A 23,571-nucleotide genomic window follows, 5' to 3' on the forward strand; every position below is an offset into this window, starting at 1 on the left:
CAGAAGTGTTGTGCCCCACCCCCAGTCCTCAGGCCAGGAGCCTGTTGCGGTCACTAGCATCCCAGATGAGGATGAAGATATAGGCAGAAGAATATCATTTCTCAGATGAATCCAGTATTGTCTGACAGAGTTTCACTTCCCCCAAGGAATTATTCACAGCAAACTCCTCTATCATCCGCCCACACCCAAAATAGCTGCAACCTCTGGATTTCTCTGACACAGATGGGAACAAAAAATCTGTCCCTGTTTTTTCTTAGTACTCTGTCAAAAAGGAAGAAGAAATAAGAGAAAAGAAAAAAGAAAAGAAAAGAAAAAAGGAAAAGATTAAGGTGTAAGTTTCTTAACATTGTGAGAAAATATTTGATAGTGTTATTTATTCTAAAATTTTCATTCTCTTTTATTTTTGAGATTATAACAAAATTATATTTTTTCCCCTTCTCTTTCCTATCTCCAAAGCCTCCAATATACCATTCCTTTCTCTCTTTTCAAATTCATGGCCTCTTTTTTTCATTGTTATTATATATGCACATGTAATATGCATATATGTGTAAGCATATGCATGTATATTACATGCACATATGCATAGGCTTATTATGTATGTATGTATGTATGTGTATATATATATATATATATATATATATATATATATATATTCCTAAATATAACCTATTCAGTCTATTTAATGTTCCTGTATTTAAGTTTTCAGATCTGACCATTTTGCGGCAGATAAGAGTTATAGAATATAATCTGGGCATGGTGACTCATGCCTGTAATTCCTGTACTTGGTGGACTGAGTGAGGCAGGAGAATTTTCATAAGTTTGAGGCTAGCCTTGGCTACAATGTAAATTTAATTTTTAAATAAGAGATAGAAAAATTGCATCCTAGAACAAGATGTTTATGTATATAATCATTAGTTTAATAATATAGATAAAACATGCTCATGGTTATAAATGATATAATAAAACACCTAAAAAAACAGAAAATGCTATAAATAGTATATATTAAAATAAATACTTCTACCAGAAAGAATTAAAACACCCAAAGAGCCTAAGGAAGGATTAAGCACAAAACAAATGTCCTAAAGCAGCCTGCCTACACGGCAAGGATGTTGATACTTCTCTGATTACCTTCTTCTTGAGGCTCAAGGATCACTTTCTACCATTTCTCCTCTGGAAATGCTACATTCTTAACTACAGAGAGGCCAGGCACCCTACTTTCTTTTTTCTCAGCACTGCCTCCAATAGACTTGCATCCAAAATCTGAGTGAGTTCTTGCTTTGCTTTCCTATGCAGACAATGTCAAAGCTGTCACTTTTATTCTTCCCAGAAGAAAAGTGTGTGTCTGCGGGCAGCCATATGTTAGATTATTTTGCTGGGTCAAATATTTCAATAAGTGAACATCCCTAGGGCAAGGAGAGAATGAAGGATGGACAAACAACGGGAAGGGGGATTGTTTTGTTTTCAATATGCAAGGGCAAGAGCAGGCTCCTAAGAACCATAAGATGACTCCATGGATGTCTTCAGTAAGAGTCTCCCCACCACCCTCCAGTACTGCTAGTGGCATACACAAAGATATCAAATGTATCATTTTCTTGTGCCATGTCTAGTAACTGCTAGTTTCCCACCACACTCTAACCCAGCAAAGCCCACTAGAACTTCCTTCAACCACACACTGGTCCCTATCCAAGTAATGTTGTTTTGTATGGGAGCTCCGTGCCATATGTGAATCCTGAATTTCTGGAATGTCACCAAATTACACCTGAAACATGTGACAAAGAAATAAAATTTAAAGGCCTTTTAACTTATTTAATTAATTTCATGCTTAATAGAAACATGGATGACATGCTGGAGACAGGACAACAGGGGAAACGGTGTAGTGGCCCATGGGAAATTGCATTTGGCGCCAGTGGCAAATCTCACACTGACTACACTCCTTGGCAAGCCAGTACAACAGAAGAGACTCTCTAGGCCTTCCTGTCTATATGTGAAAACTCTTTTTTTTTTTTGAACATGGAGACAACATTTCAAAACATACCTCTAAAAGAATGACATATAGAAATCATTCCTACCTATGGGTTATAATACAAAGTTTCAATGCATGTACACTAAATGCAGTGATCATATCAGAGTAATTGACTTATCCAACATTTTAGATATTTGTCATTTCTTTGTGTTGGGAGCATTTTTTCTATTATTTTGAAGTATTCAGCTAATTTTTGTCAGCCATAGTCACCCTAGTGTGTCATACAGAAGCTGTTCCCTAACTTCCCTCCAAGAGGCATTTCAACAGCACTCTAACTTCTCCTTTGAGACATTTTCACAGCTAGCATTTAGAAATCATATGCATGGTTCACTGGTTGTTTATTTTGTTTAATAAACAGAGTTTACTGATGATATTCTCTGGGTCTCAGACACAGTTTCAGGCACTGAGGATGAACCAGTGAGGAAAACAGGTTAGCTCCCTACTCTCTAGAGTTTCAGTTCCAGAAACTGTAGGCAACCAGGTCATATGCCAGCAAAGAAGTAAATACGTGGTATAATAAATGATAAGACCTCAATAACAAACAGCATGAGGCTATGGATGATAAGATCACTATTTCAGATGTAGATTTGGGGAGCAATTGTCCCAGGTGTTTGAGTGAAGATCTAGAGCTAAGACTTGAATCCCAAGGAACACTGTGAGCAGGAAAGCCTATATAAGAGACTCAGAAAACACAAAGCACTTTTAGGGACTAATGCAAGTGTGAAGGGACCTGGAAGACACCTTCCCTGTGGGACATGAACATGGCCTTGCTCAGAGTAAACCATGGACCCCTCCTTTGTGATTCTCTGGACCTAGTCCCTGACACTAGACATGTCACATGAGTGGAGAGATGCTTCCCCAAGAACAGGAACTGCCTAATGCGCTGTTAGTGTGAGAGACAAACTCATTCACCGGCTTATCAAGGTCACTCACTTCCTTTTTCTTGGTGGATTGGACCAGCTGAGTGAAACCTGAATCCAAACCAAGGAAGAAATCTACTGTGAAAGAATATCCCTGAGAAATCTGACAAAATTAGAAGCCAGAAGGAGGCTTCCCTTGGACGATAGATGACTTGTTAGGTTGAAAATGACAAAGTCGTCTAGTCCAGATGCCCCTGATTGCTTGAAATTTTCCAACACAGTTTTGGGCAGTCATCCTGTCTTGTCGGTAGCTCAGCATCCTATATGGAAGCTTCTGTTAATGATGGCCATGGCTTAGGAAATCCCTAAAGTTCCCACTGCTACCTAAGGCAGATTCACAGGAGAGAGAAAAAAGAGAGCTTACACTATCTCTCTTTATAGGAGAGTCTGCTGGTAAGACCAACGTTTCTTTACATCAGACTGTCCAGAAGGTGACTTTAATGAGCCAACATTAGAACATGCAGAGGAGGAAGGGCAGTTCTTTGTTGTTAGAAACAGAGAAAAAAAATAACCATGGAGCCCAACTCCCACATGTAACTTACAAAAACTGAAGGGGGTCTCAAGTTGGGGGTAGAATCCATAGACCATTCCTAGTGTATCCATAGTACTTACCTATGACTGTAGTAGCTCCACATCTCCATGTTCCTCACCTCTGAGCTGCTTCACAGATGTGCCCTGGCCTCTCTTCTCAGTCCCCATGTTAGAAGATGCTCTGTAATTCATGCTCCTGTTGACTCACTCTTTGTTCCCCCAGTTTTCTTCCCTTCATCTTGCGATACCTTTCTCAGCTTCCTCTCACCTCTCTGAAGTCTTTGGTTCGGTTCCCTGGCCTGCATGTTCCCCTACTTGTCTCATAAACATAGGCGTTCTCTGTGTCATGTCCTAGTCTTGCCTCTATTCACTCTTCCTGTCCCTTCCCCCTTGTCACCTTTACCACCTGCCTGAAGTAGTACAAATTTAGAACTATCCATCTTTAGCCCCGGCACTCTGGCTTGTTGCAATCCAGATTCGTCTATCATCTCCACTTGGGTATCTCACAAGCATCTCTTTCAACTGAACTAATTACACATTCCCCATCATCTATAATCTGTATCTCTTTCACATCAACTTTTAATCCTCAAATCACCCAATCCCTAGACTTCTCTCTTTCCCTGTGTTTCTGCTTCTCTTCCTTGCCTGTCATATAGGGAGAAAAAAGGAATAGAGTGTTAGTTGCACACAGTTTTGATAGAACCAGACACAGTTGTCAACCTTGAGGGTACCAGCAATGAAATAAAGAGCAAACACTGATGTCAGGAGACAAAGCTCTGCCCTCACAGGTCGATTGTCAGGACTGAAGTCAATTCACTGTCTGCAGCCACTACGCTATCCGCCTCCTTCCGCATTTACCAATCCAGCTCAGGTCACTTATTCTCCTCCACAGCTACTCTCTTTCCAATAACTGCAGGCCCATCAGTTCCACACCACAAATGCCAGAGCTTTAGTTTCTCCACACCTGTACCTGGCCTGCTGACTGCTCACGTAAGACATTTCTTAGGCCAGCACAACAGCGCTGCTATATACCCGCCGTCCCTGACTCAGCCTTATCCTCGGCACTGCCTGCTAACATCTCTGCCTCTGTGGCCATATAATCTTGTTTCCCCCACCCCATACCCACTGTGAACCTTCTCCATCCGTTCACCTATTAACTCATCAGCTCTACCGACACTTCCGTCTTCACTCGCCACCTTGCAAAGAAAGCAGAGGCCACCCAGTTGGAATAGCTTAAAATCATTATCTCAAATCTGCAAGCTCAGACTCCCTGTTCGCATCCTGCACAAATGGAAGAAATGCTCTTTTTTTTCCCTACTCAAGACCAACGGCTACATGCTCCTCCACTCAGCTGTTAATTACTGAATGTTTATGTGCCAGAGTTACAAATCAGCCCCTCATCGCTGTCTCCTTAAAGTGGTCAAGCACAATTAAGCCTCACTTACCTGTTTGAAGGGCTAGGGACTTATCCGCACAGAAACAAGACAAAACCATCTGCCCACATGGAGCTGCAATTTCAGAGAAGGGGATGGCAATGAGCAAGACCAAGAAGAAATGGGCATCACACCACGGAACAGTTGACTGCTGCGGCGTGCCCAAAGAACTGAAAGGGTAGGAATGCTAAAAAGAAAGCTTCGCTGGACAGGTGGTGTTTCAGCAAAGGGCTGCACACAGTGAGGAGGAAGACTAAGGAGATTCCCTAGGAAAAGAGCTCACATTCAAAGGAGAGGAAGACACAGGCTCCACTTTGGTACCAGGAACTCTCCTGTCCTGGAGGGAGAGAGAAGCCTGAGTTAAAGGAACGACCATACACACTGCACACTGCTAGTCTCCTTTAAGAAGGACCTTGATTCAATGTCAGTGGAGCAGACACGTTGTGTGATTGAGAGGACCCGCACTGACTGTCAACGGGGCTCTCTTCAGTGATTGTGTATTCTAGAATCCAGGACAGTGTTGTCAGTGACATGGAGAACACACACTTCCCTCTCTGAGTGTCATGCTTTAGTTCTGGCCTCGTGTCCTTTGTGAAAGGGATGCTGTAGAGAATCTGAGCACGCTGCAGAGCCAGAGTTAGGGGAGAAGGTAGAGGAACCCTCTAAAAGGGTGGATGACCCTTGCTCTGAGGTCAGCAGAGAAGAAAGCTGTCCCTCATCTAAGCTGTGTAACACAATTATTTATGTGACATGTGATTATACCTCTCTGGCGGAAATCATCCCAGGGCTTAGTGTCCTGGTTAATAGAAAGACAGGTGTCACGCTTTAGCTGTGAAGACACTCTGGGAGCAGCCTACGTAATCAAGGTCATCGCCACCACTTTGTCACTAGGCTTCAAATGCACTTATTGTTCTGGCTCTCAGCTGTGCCAACTCCAATCCCACCTTAAACCTGGGCCATTCTTTTTTGGTGAGTTCTCTCTCTCCGGCCTTTATGCTGCTGATAATCTGTTTGCTACCACTCCCTGACCACTGCTTTCTTTGAAGACACTTAAGCCCACTTGAATCTCACTTTCCTTAGAAACAATGCAGTCATCTCTCTCCCTCTGCACTCTCTGGCCGTGGCATCTCTGACTTCACAGCTAATTTCCACAAAGAGCCCCTGCTTCTGCTTCCCTTCTCTTCTAATAATTGTTCCGACCGTCTCGTTCTCCCTCCACACCCGTGAAACTCTGTTCACCATCAGCCTCCAGATTGCTGATTTCCATTTTTGCTTTTAGTCTTTACCTTGCTCAGTCTTTCACTAGTAATTAGAGCAATTGGCTGCACCCTTCTATGTAGAATCCTTTCTCTTGCCTTGACACATTGTTCATCGCCTATCTCCTCCAAAGACTTTCATTACTGATTCAACTAAACTTGGCAATGCTGGAGAGACACTGTTCTGCCCCAGATGTCGCTTGTTACCTCGGTTCTTTTCCTGTGACCTCATCTACCTCAAGGTTTTGTGTGAACTAATGATTTCGGCCTATAGCTTCTGCTCAGATGTGCTCTGACTTAGGGATGTCACCAAAGGGATCTGCATGTGCACATGCCACCTTTGATCTGTCACCTCTTTCTGCCTTCGTTCTTAATAATTTGGCATTGCAGATTTCGTTCATGCATCCCTCCTGACCTAGGGAGAAGGTAGGGGACCATTTTTGACTCTTCTCATTCCTTTGCTCTTTACATCCACCTTATGCTACCTGAGCAGGGCCTGAATGCACTCTCTAATATAGACTATGCCATTCTATGACACTCATGGCTCTCCTGCACTATGGCAAATGCTTCTTCCTGCACCTCCTTGCATCCATCTTGACCTCCTCCTGAACATGCCTGTTGAGTAGCATACGTGCCACATGTTTGGGAGCTACACAATTCATTTATGGAAAAATATGCTTTTGAATGTTCATTTTTTAGATTCTATTCTTGGTACTGATCATACAAAATAACAACTCATTATTTTTACAAAAGGGACAAGACTCCACATTAAGGAGTCTAAGTTCCCACAGAGATAAACAGAAAAAAGTTAAAAAGTGAAAATACGTAATGAATGCACTATATTTGACATGATTTATAGCATGTCATATTTTGTATAGTTGGTGGCCATAAATGCTACAGATAAGGAGTGGTGGGAACATAAAGCCATGTGATAGGAGGAGAATGGAATTTAAAAGAAGTCCCAGGAGGCAGGGCGGTGGTGGTACATGTCTTTAATCCCAGCACTCAGGAGGCAGAGGCAGGCGGATCTCTGTGAGTTCGAGGCCAGCCTGGTCTAGAAAAGTTAGTTCCAGGACAGGAACCAAAAGCTACAGAGAAACCCTGTCTTGGGAAAAAAAAAAGTCCCAGGAAAGATATATCTAGGTAAGAACAGAGAATAGGATGAAAACAACCTAATTGGAAGTCTGAAGGAAGAGACCTCTAGCTAAGTGGGTAGCTTTAAGGGTCCTAGTTGGACATCTGCCTTGACTCCTTAGAGTTGATGAGTCAGAAGAGGTCTGTGTAGCCTGAGGACCAGCCAGTGAGAGATCAGTGCACAGAGAAGATACATAAACGTTTGGGCCTGGGTGATCTGTGGAGCTTACTCGTGAGGGAAATGGAAGATACTAAAGGGTTTCAGCACAGCAGCCTGAGTTTCAGCAGTCTTACCTAGATTACAACTCTGCTGTGGTTAGACTAAACAGAAGAAAACGTAAGAGCCAGTTAACCAGAATGTAGGCCTCTGGAGTCATCCAGATGACATGTAATAGTAGCTTCAAGGAGGGCGGTGGCAGAGAGGCTGAATGAGCAACAGACTTTGAAGGGAGGGATGGCAGGTTCTTAGGATAGATGGCATGTTGCAATCTTTCTTTAGAAGACTCAGTCATAATTCTCAAGATTTGGTATTGAGCCAAAGGATAGGAAGAATTGCATGAACTGAGATAAAGAAAGCAATGCAGGAGTAGGCTAGAGCATATGCATTTAGGCAGTGTGCTAACAGTCAAGCCATCTCGTGTTGATCAGAGTTGTATTTTTAAATTAAGATATCAGTTGTCAAAATGGCTGATACACTTTAAAATTAGCTTCATTCCTTTCAGACACGGGTTTTGGCTTCATCCCAAATCTCATAGATGCCATAAAATTGGTCTTGGAGGATATTTTAGTGGAGTCTGTGGAGTCTTTGGAACTGCTGCTGTCTACATATTTACTCTGAGCATGTTTTTCAAAACTCAAATAAGCAAAACACTCCTGGTTGTGCAGAAGGCTTGGAACTACTTCTTCCCACTAAAGCTTCCCAAACTCCTGAGTATTAGACAAGGTTTTCTTGGACAGAGCATGTGCCAGGCCCTCTGATAAACCATCTGCTAAGGATCTGTCCCTCTATAATACTGAGCCAAGAGCTCCAGACGGGGCTGGGAAAGGACTCCAGTCTGGATGAAGAAGGCAAAGTGATAACTATGGGCATGTGTTCAAATTATTGTGCCTAGGCCACCAAGGACATCATCAGATAATGTCCTTCTCAAGGTAGGGAAATAACTGTTGACCTAAGGATGGGACACCTAAACCCATCAAGTCCCTAAAACAAATTCAATGAGTAAATTGAGGGTAGATGTCACCTCACAAGTAAAGTTGAAAAGTTTTAAAAAAATTTGCAAAATCCCAACCTGAAAAAAATGACAAAAGCTTTACCTTGAGTCGACAACGCTAAATGAGGGAAATATTTCTTCCCCTAAAATAACTTGCTTGCTAAGGGAAAAGATATGCAAATTTCTCAGACTCAGAAGTGCATCTGAGGAAAACAGCCAACCTCCACAGACAGTCCATCACCCACCTGCAAGGCTTTATGAGAAACCTTGGGTTGATTAAAAAATGCAGCGCCTCAATTTTGGAGGATTCATCCCCTCCCACGTGTGCCACAGAGCCACGGCTCTGAGTGAGTGCTCATGGCATCCTGGACCTTGACTCGGTTGCTGTGTTCATACTTGAATAGAACCATAGGTTTTCCTTGTGTTCAACACAAGAGTGATCAACACATTGCTAACTGGTTTTTTTTTTTTTTCTGTACTAAATCAGCTCAGAGAACCAATCACTGACAAGATTTTCAAGTTCTTTATCATGAACACCAATAAAATCAGAAGAAAATTCCTCAAAGGGATACCTTGGAGAAAGGTACAGTCAATGTAGGCTCACCTTCAGAGTAGGTAGATAATGCTAGAAATGTAAGAATAGAGGAAGTCATTTGTTGATAAACTTACTAAATAGTAAGGTATTCCCTTGTCTATCTAAGCCTTGAAAAAAAACAGAATTAGGTCAAATAGATTCTATCCCTTGTACCTAGGACAGATATTCAAATAGGAACGGCTTAGGAATGCAATAAGATCTTAGAGAGTGCAGTTATTTATAAAATTCATGCTGGCTTCTAACAAACCTGGAAATGATTTTATATTAACAAGTCAATTAATTTTGGTGTTTGTATGTGAGATGTATGCTTGTTTGTGCATGGGGGCGTGTGTGTGTTTGTGCGTGTGTGTGTGTGTTTGTGTGTATGTGTGTGATGTGTGCTTGTTTGTACATGGGGCGTGTGTGTGTTTGTGTGTGTGTGTTTGTGTGTATGTGTGTGATGTGTGCTTGTTTGTGCATGGGGCGTGTGTGTCTGTGATGTATGCTTCTTTTACATTGTGTGTGTGTATGTGTGTACGTATATATATATACACACACACACACATATGAAGGCCAGAGAAGGACGTCAGGTGTCCTGCTCCATCACTCTCCCTCTTATTTCCTTGGAGACAGGGTCTCTCATTGAACCAGGAGTTCGCTGTCTCTCATCTCAGTTAGGCTAACTAACCAGCAAGCCCCACTGATCCTCCATTCTTCAGACTCCCTAAACTCCAGAACTGAGGTTACATGAGCCCTCCGCCATCCCTGATTTCTTACGTGGGTTCTAGGAATGGAAATGCAGGTCCTTATGCTTGCATGGCAATTTCTCTTCTCACCTGAGCCATCTTACCACCCCTCAAACTAGAAACTCTGGCCTGCCTCAAGATGTTGAAACAAGTGCACTGAGAGAAATAAGAAGGTCAAGAGTGGGCATGCTACTCATATTTGATGTACAATAATGTGTGTCTATTATTGTGGATGGCAGCAAACGGTCAGGTTACAGCAGAGGCAGGTCCTCTCTGGGTCACATTCTAGCTGTGTGATCTCAGGCAAGAAAGTCTTTTGTGCCTCAGTCTCTATATGTAAAGTAGGCCACTCTAGTTCATAGTTTAAAGCAAAGGAAAGATTAAACAACTCAATATATACAAAGCACTTTACCTGGTACCTTGCACAGAATGTGTATGGCACAGCTTTGACTACTGTGGGTGATCAGCTCATTGCCATAAACATGAGTTCTATGTTTATTCTGCCAGAGTATCAGACTAGAACAAATTTCACAGAGTGCATGGGCGATCTCAGTGGCTGTTACCATGAAGAGGCCTATCAAACTTGGGCAGGACAGAATATCATAGAGCATGGGCTGGACACATTTTAATCCCTGCTGTGCCAAGGAAGACGACCTAGGATGACTTTCTGGTTATAGGCTGAGAAGTTGTTTCCAAAACCCTCTTTGTCTTATATAGAAATTGAAATACAGTAGTAATATATCCACCTGTCTTATATAGAAATTGAAATACAGTAGTAATATATCCACCAAAAGCAATAAATCTCAAATGATTTTAGCATCAACACAAAAAGTCAGAGAAAAACACGAATTACTGTATTAGTTTACTCTTAATTGGCTGGTGTTTCAGGATGGATACAGCAATTTAATTTTTTCTTTCATTTTAATGTTTTATTAGGGTCAGCTACAGGAAAACTGCACATTTGTGGGTCAAATAAGATGTAATAGCAGCACTTTTCAGAGAGGTCAGTTTATAATATGCCCTGGACTTTGCTATTCCAAGAACTACATCTTAATTGTTATTTTTTTCATACTTTATGCTCAGTATGAAATTATTAAAGGGAATGTTTTAAAAGATGTATGTGAATAAAGATATTTCAGGGTTGACCTTGGGTTGCATAAAGATCGGGTTTGCAAAAACCTCCCAATGATTTTGTATCATACATAGTGCTACTAAAATTGGATGTGTCTTCTGAGAACACCCATTTCAGACCCTCCTTATGATGAGTTAACAGGGGTCCTGAGGGGTGAATTTATTTACCCATGGTCACATTTCGAAAGTATCAGAGTCGAAAATAGCTCTCTAGTTCCTCAGCTCCTATTCAGTTCCTCTTGTGTGAAAATCGAATCTCTATTGTCTGGAATCTTGTCAGGCTTCGTTCCTACAGAAGCCACAGGCATGGTGTCAAAAACCTGGGGTGTGAGCAGGTGGGATCTAAATTGAATGCTGAGATGCACTTTGCTAGAGTCTTTAGCTAGACGCTTGATTCTGGGCAGAAGTCATGACAAAAACAATCATCTGTGTCTGAGAATGCTCAAGCCTCTCATACGAGTGACACTGCTGTCACAGACAAGTAATGTGGAGAAAGAGGGCAGAAGGCCATCTACGATGCTACCACACAAAGTGCCTAGTGCCTCCACTGTCTTAAAAAGAAGCCCATGAATTCAGAGATGGGGGCAGCTGCCAGGCACACGTGTGTTGACAGCATTGTTGAGAAGTGGGCTTCCTTCCTGCCATCTTCCGCGTTCCACACCACTGTATTCCACTGGGAGATCTTAACGAAAGAAATCTGAGCTTTAGGGAAATTCAAAGTTTGAGAAAAATCAATCCTAATAAGAAGCACTATGGGCAAATAGCTTGCACTGATTGGCCTAATCCTGGGCACCTGACTGAATAGTACAGCAAAAGAAAAAGCATCTGTATCCAGATTGGCTTAAACAAATCAACAGTTGGTCCTAGAGAAGAAGATGATGCTCAGGCCTCCCTAGCTGACCACAGGGTGTTAGAGACTCTTCAGATCCCGATATCTACAAGAATCCAATATAAAATATGCAAGTATCCTATGAGTATTATTCCACATACTTCAAAGCAGTCCTAGATTACTTATAATAAAAATACGGCATAAATGCTAGTGGGTAGTTGCACTGTTTGATTTAGGGACTAACAGCAAGAAGACAAGTCTGTCCATGACCTGAACAAACCTGTTTCTTTACAAATATGTAATTTTTATGCTAATGTCCTTATTCATTTATTCATTCAACAACAAACATTTACTAAATACATATTTTTATTAACAGTTCATTAAAACTTTGCCACTAGTTTTGAGTGCCAGCAATAAGTGAGTTAAGAGTGTCTGAAAGAATATCCTAGCAAAAGGTAGATCGTTTTAGAAGATTAAAGTGGAAAATCGTGGCTAGGTAGTCAGCCAACAGATATTTGAGGCAGTGTCTTAGGTTTGGCAGTGCTAAAAGTTTTCTCAAACCATTTCACAGCTGAAAAATATTTAGGTTTACCCTGACTCTTAAGTCTGGCAGGTAATCTTGCAACAAACATTTTTGTAGCTCTTGTGTTTGTGTACACCCATGAACTTGTTGCTAAGGTAGCCATGAACTTGTTGCTAAGGTAGCCATGAACTTGTTGCTAAGGTAGTTTCCTAATGCTGAGTTCTGGAGTCAGGGCACATGAAACTTTGACTGGTCTTGATAAAATTTATTCTAGAAAGTTTATTTCTCAGGATTCACACCCTCATAATCTTGTTAAGTGCATTCATGTGTCCATGTGAGTGTGTACAAAGATATACACCAATACATATGTGCTCATTATTTATAAATATATGCTATATACTTACATAATTTGATAGATAAGTTTCTCAGATAACATTTCATAGTGATTTTTCAAGGGCACATAAAGATATAACATGTTTTCATGGAGCTGCATTCTTTCAAATGTTTAAAATGTAGTTACTTTTACATTTCATTCTATTATGGCATACAATACAAAAATCTATACAAACTCTGTCAGTGAAACATGAGATTACAAAGGAATATCTTGCTTACAAAGAAATGGATATATCTTCTGACTCCAATACTTCCCCCAAGTCCCAGAAGCACACCTTACTTTCCTACACAGGAAGAAATTAAGGTAGAAACTTTGAGAAATAAACTTTTGTGTGAGACTCTGTACAAGAACTTGCATGCTATATCCATGGGGGAGATCCTGGAGACTAAGGGTACTTTGGGTCCCCTGGAACTGGAGCTAGAAGCAGCTGTGAGCCATCATGGGGGTATTAGAAACCAAATCCTGGTTTGCCGCAAGAGTAGTGTGTACTTTTAACTGCTGAGCCATCTTTCCAGCCCAAAACTGTTTGATTTTTTAACCAGGATCCTCCTCCTTCTGAAGGGGCAAAAAGATGGTTATGGCCATTTATGTAAGAATTTTATTCAGTAACACAGAGTAGGAAAAAAAAACAAAGAGGGACAAGATGCTAAGACACACATCAACAGATAGTAAGCGAGTGGTTTGATCAAAGACAAACAAATTACCCCCGAGGTGTTATGACAGAACGGTGACCTACCATTTCTCGTGACAGGCAGAATCCAGGGATCCAGTTCTTAGCCGTGGGAAATTCCAGCCTGCCATTGCCAACAGATGCGCAAGGAGATGAAGCTGAGCTTCTGCCTACCCTACACCAGAGGGAAATCTTGTTAATTCCCAGCACAAATCATTCCATGTAGACTTTCTGCATTATTGAATGCCATGTCTCTGATTAAAATGGCTTGAATTGTTTTTCTCATTAGAATCATTTGGTATTTAGAACGCTGTGACATTCAATGAAAACGCTAAGGTTGAATGAGGAAAAGGCAATCTCTAATTTAATCTATTTAAGAAAACTAGGAGCCACTGAAGGCATCATCAAATTTTATGTGCTCTTCAATTAATTTTCCTAATGACAATGGCTGTATTATTTATTTAGTTTTTTTTAAAAAAAACTGAATGACTCCTGATGAGAGCAGTGAGTTTTGATTCATAAAATATTGTGGCTACATTAAAAACCTGTGTCATTATATTCTTAAATGTATAAAAATACAAAATATACATTGAAACATTCAAACCAAGTGATTTTTCCTTTGAGTAGGCACTTACTACCTTGCTAACCTTGTTGTAGAACTTACATAGAGCCTGACGATTGTGCCTTATAGAGGGAAATGTTCCACTTCCGGCACATTTAGAGCAGGAAAAATATAACTAGCACATTCACAGCAAGAAAGAATTCACTAGCAATGGTAGTTCTATCTTCTATCTATTCCTAGATCCAATCACTAGAGCAGACATTTTCTGTTGGCTCCTAGATCTACTCTAATTTTCCTCTTTTTGCTCTAAGTCCCAGGTGTGTAGGCTGCACCAACCTCAGTCCCATACCCTTTGACCAATGGCTGGGCACAGGAGAAAGGGAGAAAAGGCATGGTTGTCAGAGCCAAAGTTTCTAGGGGTCAAATCTCTGGGGTTATATGTGAACAGTGGCCCACCTCAAAGTTCTGTTCTAGCCTCCTTCAGCTCTTCATGCGCTTTGCTCCTTGACTGATCTCTGTCCTCCTGTCTTCCTAGCCCAGAATGCCTCCTTAGCAAGGGTCACTGTTTTCACTTAGCTCTGGCTGGGGATCTGTGAACACATTCCTTAGCCAACCCTTTATTATTGTGTATCATGTGACATTTGGTGTGCAATGTGACTTCTTTGGGGACCTCACCAGTGCAGTTCATGTATATTCTAGCAAACTTTCTGTTATTTGCTTGACAGAAACCACTTTATGCTCATGGTTTCAGAGATATTTCAGTGTATCATATTAGGAAGGACATGCTATTGAGAACACATGGCGGGGACTCATCCCATTGTGGCATACAGGAAGCTAAGTCACAGACCGAAGCCAGGCGAGTCCTGTCACCTCCTATGCTCATGTCTAGCAGTCTACTTTTATCTACAGCCTCCATCCCCACTGGAAAAGCGATACATATTGCTTGATGAGCCAGAGTATATACTACACATTGGAACGTACTTCCCCAGATCTCTGCAACATTGCCAGACAGATGAACCATATATGAGTTCCTAGGCTTTCCAGGCCGTCTGCTCTCGCTTATGGTAATACAAGTAAATTGTATCCATGCAGACCATTGTTATACCTAATTTGTTAGAAAATGAATTGTTTGGTTAGAAATAATGCCCTACGGACCAGGGGTAAGACATTCTGTAAGTCTATTAGATGGTGGCTTTGGCAGCAGTACCGTGAGCCTAAAAGACAAAACCAGATCTAGAGGAATTTGCATTCCAAAAAGAATAAGCTCTGCCTCCCATGATGGAAATGATCCAAAGTAATCAGAGAGCAAGCCAATTATCTTTGGGAATGGTGCCACATTCAGCACTCAAGGAAGGTCCCTGAGATTCCTAGGTTGGGCAAAGTCGGAGCCTATGGTTACATCAGCCTTGAAGAATAGAAGAATTTCACGTGGCAGAGCCCATGTATAAGAATCTAAATAATCCGGCTTTAATCAGAAAACTAGAGCCACTCTGATTGGTTTTTTTATGAGAAATTTATTATAAAATTAGAACTTTGTATAATTGTGGAAAGTTCTATAGACGGTTTAGAAAAAGGGAGTGAGACCGGGTGGTGGCGGCACACGCCTTTAATCCCAGCACTCGGGAGGCAGAGGCAGGCAGATCTCTGTGAGTTCGAGACCAGCCTGGTCTACAAGAGCTAGTTCCAGGATAGGCTCCAAAACCTCAGAGAAACCCTATCTCAAAATAACAAAAAAAAGGGAGGGGGAGTGTTGAAGAAAAGTTAATGAAGTTGACGGAGGGCTCTCCTGCAACACTGGCTTTCAGGGAACTATATGGAGCTAGTAAGATCACCAAAGAAAACCTTAATAAAGTTGTTGTAGGCTGTGAACTTTGTGCCCTTTCACCTTTGTGGCTCCATAACTAAATATCTGGTTCTGAACCCAGGAGGCAATGAGTCAGGTCAGTTAGCTGTACAAAAGAGCTAAACAAACAAACAAAAAAGGTAAGGGAAGAAAATTGAAGTGGCAAGCTACAATCATCTTGATACTGTTTATTTATTTAATTCCTCACTCCTCCCACTTCTTTTCCCTGACTTCCTCTCTCCCTGAGATTCACTCTTCCTCCATTTTCCTTCAAAAAAGAACAGGCCTTTAACCAAATACATATAACAAGTTACAATAGGACTAGGCACATACCCTCATATCATATAGGAGGATAACAGTCCCAAAGGCAGGCAAAATAGTCAGAGACAACCCCTACCACTCCCATTATTAGGAGTCCCACAAGGACACCAAGCTGCATAACCATAACATCTATGGTGAGGACCTTGCTCAGATTCATACAGTCTGATTCTGATACTTTTAATTCTGTCTATTTCCCGTATCTTGGCTGGGGGAGCTTTTGTAGCTATGACATTACTTCATTTTTTTTTTCAAAACCTATTTTAGCATCTCTGCTTAGGAGCCACAAAGCTGATGCAATTCTGGGAAATGTAATTCTGTCTACCAAACTGATGTGGTTCAATGCAGCACCATCCCAGAGAAAGAAGTTTCCTCCATTCCAAAAAATCAGAATATTGTACCAGTGACATTCTAGAAACTCCATTCAAAGGGTCCCCAAACAGCTTTAATGAAGCTTAAAAAACAGTGAAACAGTAGAGGATATTTTTTGAAACACTAGCTTTATACTTATAGTATACTAATGCTGTGGAGAACAGCAAGGTGGGCCTTAAAGGAAATATCACAAATGAGAAGTGATTAAAACAGGGTGAGAAAAAGAGTTCTTCCTAAGGAATGCCATCAACATGGGGAACTGGAAAACAAAGAGTGCAGAAAAGGTTTTAGGAAGAGCAAGAGCAGGTGAGTCACCTCAACTGTTCTGTAAGGAGTTGACTACACTTTCTAAAACTTACAATTTGATCTGGAACCCACTCCAATATTTTCATCTCTATTTTCACCACTAAAACGCACCGTCAACCTGGAAATTGTCAGATTCAGTGGTTACTCACACCTCCCAGTGTCTTACCATGACCAAATGAACAACCCCTAGTTTCTTGAGACACTGTCTCCTCTTGTCTTTGGAGAGCGATAGCTTTGGATTAATGTAATCTTTCCCGAATGTTGTGGCAAGAGGGGGCTGTAAAGCAGACAGTGCGTACCTGTGCGAGCTAGCTTTATTCTCTTTCCTCCTCTGTCTATTCAGGTTCCTGGCTTATAGAATGATAACACCGAGATTCAGGTCAGGGCTACCCCGTTTTTAATTCTCTCCGAAAATGCCTTCCCTCACAGACACATCAAGAGGTGCACTTTAGTAATCTCATAGGTGTTTCTCAATTCAGTGAAGTTCACAGGCAAGATTGAATATCCCTCAAGCCCGGCAAATAGCAGCTAGTAAGATGAGAAAAAGAAGAAGAAGAAGAACAAGCTATTTTGGAAGCTGGGTGAAGCATTTTCTCGAAGGAAAGAGATCATCAGCAATTTAAATGCTGCTGGGAGCTGACCTTTGGATGTGGCTGTGTGGAAGCTTTGGAAGAAGGTTTTTACAGAATACTGAAATCAAAAGCCAGAGGGGAGCAAACCTGAGCGACAACAAAAGGGAAGAAATCAATGGTAGCAACTTAAACAAGCTGTTTGGGGAGTTTGATTTAGAGTGCTAAAAGCAAGCCATGGAGAGGACAAATGGGCTACTTTTTAAATTTCTTTTACAGAAAGCCATTTGTGTCCTATGGAAGAGTTTGAGAAAGAAATGAAGTTGGAATTGCAAAACAGAGAAGAGACAGTTTGCGACGGTGTCCCAGAGCTCAAGGGAATAGGTTCCATGAGTAAGAGAAGTGGTGGGCTTTGCAGAGCACAAACATGGTTCCCATAGCAACAGCTGAGGATGCTGGTGCAAATATAAGTAGATGAGTAGGTGTGATGGGGAAAGTTGGTAGACAGTCTACTCTAATTATCTCCATTGCTGAAATATCTCTAGCCTATTCTAAGTAGTGAAGTACCCAAGGGCCTACTCGTCCTCATAATCATTTGCTTCGAAAATTTCATCCAGTCCCATGGCTTCAAACATGCACCACTTATATGTCTCTTCTACCCCAGTCTCTCTCCTCAAACTTTTCCCAAGCTTTCTACCCGACATTTTAACTTAATGTCGGACAGACAAGCTTAGCATGTGCATAAGCGATCAATTGATTGTTCATACCCACCCTCAATCTGCTGCTCACAATGAGCCATGCCTATCATGACACAAAGAGAGCATCATAAGCCAAAACTGCTGGCATTACATATAAAATATACATTTTTTTGTCTCATGCTTTTGAGATCACTGTTTGAATAAATGTTAGTACTGGACCCTCAGAGAACAAGGTGAAATAATAAAAGAGAAAAGAAAAAACTCCCAATATTTCATAAACTTATATTTAAGTCACAGGCAAGATTATATTATAGTATAATATAATATAAAGCACTGGAATTTCTTATCTGGACTATGCAATAGTGGTTACCTGATCTCCCTGGTTACACTCCTGTCTTCCATTAGCGACGCTTCCACCTAGAATCCATGATGAAACTTTGAATAAGCAAATAACATCATGTTTACGTCTCCACTGCTGTAACATTACTATTCTGCATCAAGATGTCCTAGTGGGCATTACCTGTCAACTCGATACAACCTAGAATCACCTAAAAAGAGTCCGGAGTACTTGTACTTTAAGGCTGTTCTGTTGGCATATCTCTGAGAACTGGCTTGATTGGTAATTGATACAGGAAGGCCCAGTTCATGTGGGTGGCACCATTTCTAGGCACTGACCTAAGTGAGACCTAGTTGATCTGGAGTGAGATGGAAGAGATGGTGATGATAAGAAGGAAGCAATTCAACCCTTGTCCCCTTCAGAGTTAGCCACCCAGTTAATCCCAGCACTCCGGAGACAGAGGCAGGCGGATCTCTGTGAGTTCGAGGCCAGCCGGGTCTACAAGAGCTAGTTCCAGGACAGGAACCAAAAGCTACAGAGAAACCCTGTCTCGAAAATCAAAACAAACAAACAAACAAAATAACCAGAGTTAGCCACCCAGTTTCATCTGCACTTCAATTCTTTGTCCCATCTACGAACACGGTTCCATGTGAATGTACCGGGGTCGAATTCTTTATCACGTGATAGCATGCGAGAAGAGTTGATACAAGAATTACTGAAGCTGGTGCTCTTGTTCTGAGAACATAGAAACAGCCTCAGAGAGGGTGGGAATTCTACTCCCAGTTTTTAGGCTTGTTAGCAGAAGAGGTGAGACTAGACCTGGCTTCTTGTATTCCTCATCCCAGTATACTTCCATCTCCCTCTTAGCTCTACTGCAGAACAGCAACAGTAAGATAGATGTGCATCCTAATAACTATGAAGCCAATTGTATTAAAATAGCTGGCCATGTGACCATAAAAATTTATAAACAGAAAACAACAACAACAAAATACTATCTACATGAAATATGGGGAAAGGTTCCATTTCTTCTCTTCCATGGTTTGAATCATATTTGGGGCTGTGCTGAGAAGTCTCAAGAAGGAACACTAGATTTTCTTCCAACACTAGATTTTCTGCCCAACAGTTTTGAACTGATATTAAATAGCCAAACGCATCATTCCAAAATTATTAGTTGAGAGCCTATCTGGCACCTTCCTCTTCTCTCTGCCCCTCTTCAATATCTACTCAATGTCCTATTTCAGGTAGGACCTTCAAAATAAGAAAAGCAAAAGCTAAACCAGGTAATGAGTAGATTAGGTAAGGAGAATGAAGGGAAACAGCTTTTCAACATGAATTTATATCCATTGCTTCAGATAATACTAATGCAAACTTGCTTCTTCAAACCACTAAGCAACCATATCTAATCATTAAGCGTAATAAATGCTGCGGGCATTTCCCACCTTTCTGTAGAACCACGGCACACTCTTCTTCCCTTCGACATATTATGCCTGCCTAATTTGCACAGAATTTAGGAGTGCTTCATTAATTCATTTAAATGGGGTGATTGCTCCTAATGAGCTCACTCACACAAATACCTAGGAGCTTCCCCTGCTGGTAAGAGGATGTGTGTTCCTGAGAGAGGAGATAAAACCAGGTCATTCTCTGGGGCATAATGCTGGCCCGAGAAGCTGGCAAATGCCATGCATAGATGGAGGGTAGTGGTTTTACCGACCAGCTCTCAGCCTTTGTTACAGTGGGGCTGAGCCAGACGGAAGGTGCTCCATGCAGTCTGATAGTAAGTTCAACTTCCCTTCGGTTCACTTCCGCTTTCCAAGCTTTTTTGGCCCTTTCAGTTTCTGTTAAATATCTGGTATCTGTTAAAATATCTGCACTTAAAAGAAAGATATTCTCTAATAATCTGAAAAAAGGGAAGAGAATAAATATAAATTGAACTGTGCCCCACCTTCCAAATTTGTATGCCTGAGCTAACTCCTGGGTTCTCAGAATGTGACCTACTTTCTCACAATTCATTGTAATGGAGCAGCATGGACTCTAATTCTATTGACTTTAGGCCTGTATGAGAAGTGGGGATTTGAAAACACATATACCCACACACGCACGCACGCACGCACACACACACGCACACGTGGTGCAAATTAGATCCGTGCTGCAACAAGCCTAGAAACTCTAGAACTGAGCATCTAGGCGCAGGCTCTGCTCTTGCGCATGTGCTTCCCTTCAGCGGATAATGGCACAGCTCTGCTGACACCTGAACCTCAGACTGTAGCCCCTAGAACTTAGAGTTCCTATAGCTACTGTGGCGGCCCTAGGAATACAGGAATTGGGGGGAAGAGTAGCAGTACTGATGTCACAGGTCTAGCTCCCCTTCTACTGTGAGTTTTCTGCAATGTAAATGCGTTCCCCTCATTCACAACCCCCTTAAGCCCCTTCAATATGGCATCTACCATTTCTTCAATCCTGTCTCTCTCACCTTCTCCAGCAGCTCTGGGTCCCTGCAGGGTCTCCAAACACTAAGCACTCAGATATTCATACCGTTTTCCTTTTATCAATTAAGTTAGGTTTTTAAATTTAAAAAAAAAAGCATTCATGGAATTCTGGAATTCATAGGGACATCTTTGGTCACCTATGCCATGGTGTGTGTGTGTGTGTGTGTGTGTGTGTGTGTGTGTGTGTGTGTGTGTGTGTGCGTATGTATAATAATACATAGCAACATCTCACATTATGTATTTTCTGGTTTATGCCTGTTTACTCCTGTTTGTAATCTATAAGTACATAAACTCCACAAATAGAGGAATTGCATCAGGTGGCTGTGTTCTGGTGCCTAGAACTGTACTGTAAAGACTGACTGCTGAATGAATAAGGGGAGGAATACTTGATTTTCCAGAAACTTGGAGGATTTATAGGTTTAAATTTTCAATGGTCCCTTCCTGGGCATGCCCAGTAAATATTTCTATTTTCCTTCTCATAAATATGATACAAAGCCCACATCTTACGTGCGGGATAACTTTCCTTCTTCCTGTACCTCAGGAAGAGAATGTCCTAAGTAAGGAAAAACAAACGATGTGAGTCCTCCTGGAGGGATACCACACCCGGATTCATCCTGTACCTCTGTAGAAACTGGTACTGGGTGGGAGTGTTATTCAGTAAATAAAGATATAAGGAGACCTCAAGGTTGTTATTTATTTACTAAGACCTAAAATACAAACTTCTTTTTTATTTTTCAAATTAACCACGTCTTTCAAGACATTGTTGCTCACCTGTCTGCTGCAGGCAGCCACCGGGAAGGCCTCTAAGGATCCCTAGGTCTCTGCGTTTGTCTTTGGGTAATCTGGTTCCTGGGAAGGGAGCTGCATTTTATAAGCCATTGCAGCAGTGATGGGATGTCATTTCTTCGATGTCTTGAGAACAGGAGCTGTGATCTGGCACGCTCTCACATTTTCCCTCTTGGATGCTTATTTTGGGAGAAGTAAACTGTCGGGTCATGAGGCAGCCTTGTGAAGTCTACACAGGGAAACTTGGGGACACATGTCCCCTTGTTGAGCTAAGTAACTGTTGCTCTGGCTGATACCTTGATTGAAGCCTCATGGGAAATCTTTAGCTAAAAAGAACCAGTTAACCTCCTCCCTGGCTCTTGCCCCGTAGACATGCTACTAGTGAATGCTGTCCTCAGCTGTGAACTTTGGGATAATTTGTTACACAGCAGTAGACAACTGATGCACCCTGCTCTAGTAGAGCGTTTGATTTGCCCTCTACTTGTGTATATTTTTAATGCATTTCTGATGTGAGGTTAACTCAAGACGATTCTTCCAAAGACTAAAAACAGATTCAAAGAGAACTTTGATTTCCTTATCTAAGCCACCATCTTAAATTTGTGACACTTGGTTTTGTGTGTATATTTAAAATAGTAGCCAAACTGCATTTTTTTAAAAAAAAAATCTCTTTCAACTTCTGCCTGTCTGCCAGACCATTCTCTAAACAGTTCATATACATTACCTTATCCAGTCCTCTACAGGCAGGGCTGCTGTCAAGCTATTGTACCATGGGAGACGCAGAAGGATGAGCGGTGTGAGCAACTTCTGCAGCCTTAGACAGCTGGTTAAGTAGAAGACATAGCTAGGCTGGGTCTAAGTTTAAAATCCATAGCCACTCGTTTGTTGTATCTTAGAGAAAAGATGGGTCATATGAAAGAACGAGACAGTCCAAAGCCTTAATAAAAAGCCCGGGTGGCAGAAGAGTCACTCAACCAGAATAAGACATCTTAGGATTCCAACATGAGTAGACGGATCTCTTAGGAACTCTCAGGATGATTCTGTGAGAAAAATAAGACAACACACAACAGATGTCCTGTGTCCATAAACTCTTTCCCTCTCTAAGAAGTGGTCACGTGGCTCCCTAGAAGACTCCACAGGCAGTCTTTGATCAAATTCAGGGTTTTGTTAGGGTCTACTGATAGTCAAATTCATAAACACATTCTGGCAACAAGAAAGGCAAGAATTATCGCCCTGAGCATGGCGTGGAGGCAAATGCCTTTAATTCCAGCACTCAGGGGGTAGACGGGGGGAAATCTCTGTGAGTTTAAGAGCAGCCTGGTCTACAGGGCTAGTTTTGGGACAGCCAGGGCTGCATTGGACAAACTATTTCAAAAGACAAAACAGAACAAATTACTCTGATAGAGTTTTAGATGACCTAGGCTCTCTGATACAGTTGTACAAGAGCCGGGATTCCAGCAGCTTCCCGCAGGGTGAGAGTCAGAAGAAAAGCTAGAACTGTAGAATCAAGTAGAAAATCAGGAATCTCTTGGATCATGTTAGAGGACATTTATGTGACTTGGAGTCAGGATATGCAGGTCTGAGCCTTTACTTGGACAGTGCCTTTTATTGTCATGGCATGGACAAACCAGATCCCAGCTTGGACATTGGTATATTTTGGAGTTCCTCCTGGTTGGAACTCATAAGATAGGATATGAGGTGACTTTGTGTGCATTCTAACTTGGCACTGAGAGTTCCTGCCATCTGGCCATGTGCCTGCAAAATTAACTGCAGACACACTGTGCTTAGAAATTCTGGAAGTTTCTAAGTCAGAATCTAGAGCGCTTCAAAAGGACTTTGTTTATCTGTCACAGTACCCCCTGCACCCCAAAAAATCTGGTCTTATCCATGGCACCTAATGAGAGGACTGTTTCTGACCTCCG

The sequence above is a fragment of the Microtus pennsylvanicus genome, chromosome 7 (assembly GCF_037038515.1).
Source record: "Microtus pennsylvanicus isolate mMicPen1 chromosome 7, mMicPen1.hap1, whole genome shotgun sequence".
NCBI lineage: Eukaryota > Metazoa > Chordata > Mammalia > Rodentia > Cricetidae > Microtus > Microtus pennsylvanicus.